Raw genomic sequence first — 7,703 nt, 5'->3', positions numbered from 1 at the left:
TGAACATACTTTTGGTGGACAGATTTCTCTGCCATGATTCAATTACATATATAGTTGACCCTTGAACAACACGAATTTGGACTGTGTGTGTCCACTTATACATGGATTTTTTTCAATAAACACTATATATGTACTTTCTCTTCCTTATGATTTTCTTAACGACATTTTCTTTTCTCTAACTTACTTTATTATATAAAGTAATACATATATACACAGTATATAATACATATAACATAAAATATGTGTTAATCGAGTGTTTAAGTTATCAGGAAGGCTTCTAGTCAACAGCAGGCTATTAGTAGTTAAGTTTTTAGAGAGTCAAAAGTGACAAGGGACTTTTCAGCTATGCTGGAAGACTGGCACCCCAGACCCCTGCATTTTTCAAGGATCGACTGTATACATATACTTTGTTAATTTTCAAAGTAACTATGTATTAATAATTTCAATGGACATTCCATTTTTTATTTCAAGGGATCTGGCTACAAGAAGTTTTTCAGAAACAAATTGCACTTGTAAGGCCAGGGAAGGGACTGTAACTTATTGCAGTTATGGAAAATCAGATAACTATTAACTTCGGTCAACAATGGAAAAAAAAAAAATCACAGAGCCAGAAGATGCCTCAACAATCTCTGTGATCTTCTCCACCGTTCCAAATAAGGTTGCACCCAACAGTTCTTCCAAATGAGAGTTTCCCACCCTTTCTAAATGACAAGAGTAGAAAATGAAAAAGAAAGCCCCCCAAACTGATGCAACTCCAGTATCACTGCAGCTCTTACACAAACTACATGTATCAAAGTGCTTGACTAATGCCTGGGGAAAACCATAGTGTCCTGCTCACTTAGTATTCTGTAGACTAAACAAGGTACACTGTTTCAGAAGCAGATGATAGTTGGAAAAACCTTTTACTCCCCTACAGCTATAGACTATAATACCCTCATACCTGTGGTGCAAACCCTCTTTCTCTATGTATAATTGTCACTAAACAACCCCTTTATTATACGAGAGGATCACAACAGGAGAGTCCCTCTCTCTGCTAGAGATGAACTGGGACTGTAGATGAGAGCTTGAAAATCTATTCAGTGTGCTATCAGTGTAAGAAAGCAGCATTTGGATTTTTTTAAGTGCAGGAGGTATGTGTTAGAAACCTCCAGGTTGAAAAGATCAGGTGCATTTGCACATACCCCCAGGGTGACTGCATTTTCTGGTAAAGATGTGAGAGGAGTAAAGAAGCCTATTCCTACCCTGAGTACTGCACTGTGACAGTCAATTCCTTTCTTTCAGGGTTTGAATTCAAAATACTCAGAGAGGCAGCCATCTATGTTAGTAATGAGAAAGAAAAAAAAATAAAGGAAACTGAGTCACGAAGAGTGTAGAATGAACTGAGTAGGGAACAGTATGTCAGAGAAGTAAGTCTAAGGATCTGTGTTCTGGAACCATTGCTGGTTCTGCTTCTGGAGCTGCTTTCGTATCTTGAAAGGTTGAACAATGTTCTATAGGGAAGAACAAAAATTACACATGAATAATGATGTTTTACAAATCCAAATTTTTTCTTCTTATCTTAATATGTTAATGTGAACCTTGTCGTGACATGCCCCTACTATTTTATTTCAATCACTGTTATATTCATTGTTATTCAGCTAGCATGTTAATATGGCAAAATCTTTAAAAAACTGAGTTTTATATTTGTGACATCAATATACTGTCATTGGAAAAAATTAAAACTCTACCACCCCTCATCTCTATTCCTCAGAGGCAGTCACAATTATCCATTTCTTGGGAAGCCTATTAAGAATGTCACCTGTGTATTGATGTTTATTTTAACATAATTTCCCTGAATAAAACTGGATGTCCTGGTGACCTACCACCCTCACTGTGCCTTTAGCCAATAGGCATAATCTGAAAATACCATTTCTCCCAGAATAGCATCCTTCACCATGTTGACCTTGGACAAAACTGCAATGTGAACCACTCACCTTACAACCTTTTCTGTGTTCCTCTGGTCCCTTCTAATGTCCCATCACTTCGCAGGACAGTTAGTGCCCTTGTGCTTCCTATAACCATGCTTCACCCAGACCTCTCTTGCCCAACCAAGTAATGATCCATGCTCAAAAAACTCTAGATCTCATAAATTCTTTCAATGAGATAACACCAATAAATACCAGATTGTGAATGAACTATCTTCTTTTGTAGGTTACCTCTTCTAAATGTTATTTCCATTTTAGAAAAAAAAATAATTGAATCAAGAATAAATCTGTACTAGTGGAATTACATTGATAGTCAACAAATATTTGTTTAGTGGCTTCTATGTGCCAGGCATGGAGCTACAGGGCAGAAACTTTTAGAATGGAGAAAATGAATGACTATTATGAATAGATTCCTGGGCCTGTTCCAGAAAGGCACAGCATGACTAGAATGGCTACTGAGAAGCAGAGGAAGAGAGAAAACGATCCAAAATAATAGTAACTGGCTCTCCGTGAGTTAAAACTCATGGTTTCTCTTTATTTTTAGTTTGTATCTGGTGGAAATTTTTGCTGTTTTCACTGTTTCAGAACAGATGGAACCATGATTTATGATTCACAGTTTATGAAGCTAATTTAATATTCTGCCGTGCCTCACGCTCTATCATGTTTCCCACATTTGCAGTTTTTTTCTTTGGGGACATTTGTCACAAAAGGAACACTGGGATGTTGGAATGGGAGAGGTAGAAGGCATTATAAAATAAGAGAACTAGTGATATTGCAGGGAGCATTCATGCATCCAACAAATATTTATTGATTCCCTTAATATGCCAGGCAGTATTCTAGGGACTAAAGATCCTGTCAACAAGTGAGAAAGGTCTTTGCTCTGTGAAGGAGAAAAATAATGAACAAGTAAATAAATAAACAAATAACAAGGTCCTTCCATAGAAGTGCTTTGAAGAAAATAAAATAGGGTAATGTTATAAAGAGTGACTGAAGGTGGACAGCATTATAAAAGGTGGTCAAGGAATGCCCCCCACAGGAGGTGCCATTGAAGAGAATGCCTAAATAATGAGAAGGAATTAGTTCTTCAAAGGTCACAAGGAAGTATGTTCCAGGAAGAGGGAACAGAAAGTGTAAAAGTCCCAGGCTGGGAAGAAGTTTGGAGTGCACAAATAGACAGAGAAATGAGGCCAATGTGGCTATATTCACCAACCCCTCCTTATGTCCCGACTGCTCCTGCTTTGTATCCAGCCATTGATGCTGATGTCACTGGCACCATGGACCAGGATATTGGCTTTACGCTGTTTAGTGCATCAGACAAAATACTTCCTGGCTCCAATTCAGAAGCTTTAGGATGGCTCTGGTGGAATTTCCTTTCCTACTTCACATTATGCTTCATAAGAAGAATGATTCTAATAGAATGCCAGCCTTGAAGCCTGGGGAAAGAACCCAAACACAAATGGCAAAAGATCTTCAGAGGGTGCTAGTGTCATTTTTCCTCTTATTCAACTTGTTTGTAGAGAGAAGTCAAAATTGTTTTCCAGGTAAATCTGATGCAATAATCATACCAGGGCACAATATATTCACGGCAACACATTTTGTGAACTTTTATTCCAGGGTCTTTATGAATAGACAAACTATTTGGGTCATAGTGAATGATTTTTATCAATACTGTAAGTCCATCATTCCTTATCTATGATTGCAAAAAATTTTTTAAATCTTCGAAAACTGGATCTTCTTCATAAGTTGTTTGGTAGCAATTCCTGACCTGAAGTGGTATGAGGTTACTTATAGTCTTTATTTGTCATGTTAGTGTCAATATTCATACATATCCATCTAATGACAGAGATATGAAAATGCTTCATTAAAAGACAATGTCTAGTACCCACTGGGAGTATTATATATCTACATTAAGTGAGAAAAATTATGAATTCTGAAAAACATCTGGCATAAAGTTTGTAAGAACAAATTGCACTTATAAATCTCGGACTATTTTCATAGTTTTAACCTTAAAACAACCTTCCACTATTTTAATAAGTAAATGGTCAAGAGAAAAAAATGACTAGCTACCGGTTCACAAGCGTGATAGTGAACCAGGCTTAGTCTCTCCCACTGGTGTACATTACATGCATCATAACTGCACACCAAATTCTAAGCTGCACAAGAAAGAACCACAGTAAAGGTACAGTATATTCATGACAACACACTGTGAACTTTTATCTTAGCATCCATGTGAAGTAATAAACTATTTGGGTCCTCAGTGTGTCTTAGTAACTGTTGTATCCCCACACATATAACGTAGTAACTGGCATATAGTAAGCAGTCAGTAAATACTTATTGAATAGTTGCTCTGTTCTTAATACTTGGCCACATTGCTATCCACACTTGCTATCTTGAATAAAAACTACAAATCCCAGTGCCATTTCTTCTGACTTCTCTGCCAAGCCAAGGTCGGGATGCCCTTCAAACAGATGTTTGCCATTCTTGAGACTTGCAGGACTCTCTGATGACAAGAAGAAGCAGGTTTCCTGCCAAAGTCCAATTTATATATTTTTAAGAATCTGCTAACTCCTTTATATACATAAAGAAATACTCAATTTAAAAGAGCCCCATGACTCTCTGATCCAAAGAAACACTTTGAATCATTAAAAGACTCGAGCAGCAACCCAATGAATTTGAATCTGTTTTCAAGCTCTTTCTATTCAGATCTTAACCCTTTTCCTCTTGCTTCCCATGGCTTTACCAGAGCTCTGTTTCAATGTATATCAATCAAAAGCATCCATTTGATTATCATGTTTGTTGTTCTATTGATGAGCCCAGTGAAGGTCAGTTGAACTCACAGTTTTCCCAGTTGCATGGCTGCCTTTACTTCCCCCTCCTACCTAATTCCCCAGCAAGGCCAGGAGAGATCAGCTCTGCTGGCAGAGTCTCCCATAGGTGAACTACAACTGTCATTTATTCCTTCAAGCTACGTCTCTGTCTGCCATGGTTCAGGTTGACAAGGAACCTGAGCTCAGCTCTGAAAGCCAGGGCCAAGGAGTCATGTGAAAAACAGAGAATGAAAGGGCCCATTTGGTAAGTCTTATGATCTATAAAATAGCACATCTGAGTGTTTATTTAGGCAATAACCAATAGGGAAAATTTTAAGACACTTTAGAGCCTTGGAAAACGTGACTCTCATTACACAGATTCTTAAGTGAGAGGAGTGACAGTAAACAAGACTGAGAAATGTTTTCAGGTTTAACAACAAATGTCTGCTAGATTCTTTGAATTTTACTTTGTCTTCTTTTTAAGTATAAAAAAAAACACACACAGAAAAGCATTTAAAAAATAAATACTCTTGCCTCCAAAACATAACTACAGCTAATACTTTTATTTTTCAAAAAATTTAATATTTCTGAGTCAAGCCTAGAAAAAATCTACAGGGCCCCCAGCAGAGCTCCATGTGAATGAAAATGGTCTGACGGGAGTTTTATATATACGTGTGGGTACTTGTAGTGTCCAGGAAGACCACCAGGGAAAGTTCCAACTGTTTGAGGGCTCCAGCCTCCCTAAGTGAAAGGGAAAGAAAATTTGGGGGCTGACAATCAGAGCCTCAGACCCCAGACACTTGAATGATCTTGCCTCATTCTCTGAACCTGAACTTAGGGCACTTGAACTTAGGGAATCTGAACTTTGGAGTACTCCCCTAAGTTTCTCTAGATATAAAACTGAATTATCAAGCTAATAGTTTGGCCTAAACACATGTCACTTCAGTAGACAAAAATGTCCTTCCAATTTGATTTGTAAAGAACTATAACTCTTGGCCAATGTTGGTAGAAAGAGCCATCCAGCATGGCGGAAACCCTGCAGAAGCAAGCAGTGGCCTCAGTCATAGGAAGGTGGTTAGAGCTGGGCAGAGCTCGGTGGAAGCAGCAGCAGCATTAGCCGTATGGGAACTATGGGAAAGGAAAAGCACTGGGAAGGAGCATGGCCCCTTCTGGCCTCACACCTGGGAGGCTGCAATAGGCCAATAAGGCAGGGAAAGTGAGCTGGTGCAGTGGATGGGATTACAATTCCCAGATGCAATAATAGAAACCAGTGCAGGGTTGGGTTCCATGTATGACAAGGGGCGATGTGATCTGGGCGAAAAAGGGTTACTTATGGGAAAATGATTCCAAATCACTTTGCTACTAATAAAAAACTTATTCTAGAGCAGAAAGCCTTCACCAAAGGTAAGTACTGATATGATCCCTACTGCCTGACAACATGACATTCAGCAGAAGCTCAGTCAAACTCACACCTGGAAAGTTGGAACAAGCTCTGAAACATATGTCATATACATACCCAATAGCAACTAAAGGGAGAAATGTTGAGAGTGAGAAAAAGATCTACAAACTTGGACCATTATTTATATGTCTCTTGGATATTGTTTGTTAAACTAACAAGTGCTGACCCAAAGAAAACATATTCTTGCTAACTAATAATAACTTGCTACAATGTGGAGGCAGTTATGGCCCCAGGTCCAGGCAGGGAAATGAGCAGTTTCAGGAGAGTCCCTGCCACCAGCCATGTGCCTGCCCAGGAGGATACCTGGATAGAGAGGGAGAAGTTTGCATCTTCCTCTAATCTAAAAGTTCAGTCTTTGGATAAAGGTCACACTCTGTTCTAGAACTGGGCATGTTGATGTCCTAATCCATCCTGCAAAACGAGCAAGTCTCCTCCCTTCTATTCAAGAATTAGTAGCTCCTTTAGGGCTCCTAGGTCTCCACTGATTCCATTTGCAATGATTAAGGTAGAGGGACCATCTCCTGGCACTCCTGGGAAACCTGCTCAGCCTATCTTCACAACTCCATTCAAACCCACCTGTATCCTAGAAGAGGGGCAGCAAAACCATTGTCCAGGGATTGTGCACTAGAGACAAAGGCCAGCTGAGACAAGCATCTGTGTTCACTGTTTCTATTGCTTCAGGAGCAGGCCGGATTGAATGGTCTCGAGCAATGCTTTCCTTGACTATAGTGCCAAAGAAGACTGGACTAAAGTAGCACTTGGCTTCTTGGTTAGACACTTGGCCAATGAGTCACTGTCTTGGTGCCTCAGCCTATACCCAAGACCCAACTGCAGCCAGTGTTGATCAGTAGGTGCCCTGAGTCACCAGGATGGAAACAGAAGCTTGTGGAATAAACCATGCAACACTCTCCCACTATTTTTCTCACTGGGGAAAAATGTGCTCCCCATAAAATCAGTGGAGAACAGCATTTTGGTAGTTTTTTTTGAAAAATCATTCATTCAACAAATGTTTTCTCAGACACTATGCTGGGCCATAGAGATAGAGTACTGACCTTGACAGATGGTCCTTGCTATTACCTCACTTACTATTTAAGCACAGGCTTCAGAATCTAACTGATCTGACTTCAAGTCTAGTTGCTTATCTTTGCAGAGTCTCCTCAGGTGTACAATGAGGATGATAAAATTACTGCAAAGGCTTGTCATGAGGGTTAAATAAGATAAGCAATGTGAAATATTTGGTGGTGCACTGCCTTGCTCTGAGTAAACAGTAGCTATTGTTAAGATTATTATTTCATAGAGGCCTCAACCAGCCAGCCTCCAGGTCATGGGAGGCATGCTGGAAACTAAGCATTAGACACCAGAATCCCCCTATCCATGTATAAAGGGCCTTGATCAGATAACCAGACTCAGCATCTCAAAGGACTATATCTCCACTCCAGACAGCACAGCCCCAGAGCTCTCAGCTGAAGCTCC

The 7,703-nt window shown here is 39.5% G+C and overlaps 1 pseudogene; it reads right to left on the bottom strand.

Annotated features, from left to right (window-relative positions):
• Positions 1 to 5,565, bottom strand: part of LOC105302129 — a 14,416-nt pseudogene extending 8,851 nt beyond the window's left edge.
• Positions 5,566 to 7,703: the final 2,138 nt, after the last annotated feature.

This window comes from Pteropus vampyrus, unplaced genomic scaffold, assembly GCF_000151845.1.
Source record: "Pteropus vampyrus isolate Shadow unplaced genomic scaffold, Pvam_2.0 Scaffold9, whole genome shotgun sequence".
Lineage (NCBI taxonomy): Eukaryota > Metazoa > Chordata > Mammalia > Chiroptera > Pteropodidae > Pteropus > Pteropus vampyrus.
The sequence above is the reverse complement of the archived record's forward strand: the minus strand, read 5'-3'. Positions and strand labels throughout refer to the sequence as shown.